The sequence below is a fragment of the Adiantum capillus-veneris genome, chromosome 5 (assembly GCF_014529385.1).
Source record: "Adiantum capillus-veneris isolate H3 chromosome 5, ASM1452938v2, whole genome shotgun sequence".
In the NCBI taxonomy this organism is placed as follows: Eukaryota; Viridiplantae; Streptophyta; class Polypodiopsida; order Polypodiales; family Pteridaceae; genus Adiantum; species Adiantum capillus-veneris.
In genome coordinates this window covers 67,215,967-67,217,254 of record NC_140935.1, presented here as the reverse complement: position 1 = coordinate 67,217,254, position 1,288 = coordinate 67,215,967, and the positions used below count along the sequence as shown (strand labels likewise).

The window sequence follows — 1,288 nt, the reverse complement described above, 5'->3', positions numbered from 1 at the left end:
TGGAAAGGCTGGTTGTCTGCATGGCTTCCAATGCATGGAAGCCAAGGCTGCCTCCCACGGAGCTTCTCAGCGAGAGCTACTTGTTCAAGTGGTAGTCAAATGATCTCCTCCATTCTCTGTCTTCTACCTCTACATGGAAATTTTCAGATGACAAGTACACCAAGAAATGTGGGATGGAATGGTATGCTCCATTACAATTGTGAACCATAATCTGACATTAATACACCACAAAATTGTACCTAATCACACTCACCTATGCGAATAATGTGTATTCTTCCAAATATTCGCATTCAATTAGCCAATTTCAGGAGAGCAGGGGGTGGGGTGGGGCAGTCCAACCAATTCTCAAGAGCCTAGTCTGCTTAAAGCTCTAAAAGAAAAAACTTGCAAAAGACCCATACACTTGCAGGGCACGGATTGCCTTGAGCAAGAGCAGAGGAGCAAGACAGTAATGGGTGGTGTTGAAAAACACCTGATAGTTGATTGTTGAAGAAACAGATCAGCGTCCAAAGCCATAGAGGGTGCGGCCTTGGCGCTTGAGCGCGTAGACAACATCCATGGCCGTGACAGTCTTGCTCTGTGTGGGTCACAGCATCGCGGATGACATTCTCCAAGAAGATCTTGAGAACACCTCGCGTCTCTTCGTAGATGAGGCCGCTGATGCGCTTCACTCCGAGCCTGCGAATGGCGGGCTTGGTGATGCCCTGGATGTTGTCGCACAGCACCTTCGTGTGGCGCTTGGCTCCACCCTTGCCCAGACCCTTGCCGCCTTTTCCCCTTCCCGACATCCTGCTCCACTCTCTGTTAGGTGCGTGTCACATTGGGACAGGTAAGGGGTGGCCATCTTGAGGTGGCAGCCAGTGATTTGCGGACGAAAAAGCGAAACTTGGCCTCTAGACCTTGTCAGAGGGACGGCCTTACCTCCTTGGCCAACTTCTCCAAGGAGCGGCCATCTGCCAAAAGCGCACGCGGGAAGATGTTTCACGGGCTTCGAGCTCTGGCAGTCAGTGTGAGTTACGGAGGCCATTCCACTTGCGCTACTACAATTCGCTGCAAGCTCACCGGCAGTTTTTATCAAATTGGCTAGTGTGACAGCGCCGTGGCCTGGGGCACACAAAGAGGGGGTGGGGCGGGCGCCCCAGTGTGACATGGGCCTTAGACACACTTTACAGAGGGAATGCTTGAATGTATAGTCCCATAGCGCGCTTCCTCGCTGTAGATGCACCCACTAGATCGACGATGCATAGACCTTTTGCACGGATCGATCCAAAACCTGATTTTGACCTGT

General features: G+C 51.6%; 1 pseudogene; it reads right to left on the bottom strand.

Moving 5' to 3' along the window:
• Window positions 1-352: 352 nt before the first annotated feature.
• On the bottom strand, window positions 353-788 carry LOC147457472 (histone H4-like; annotated as a pseudogene).
• Window positions 789-1,288: the final 500 nt, after the last annotated feature.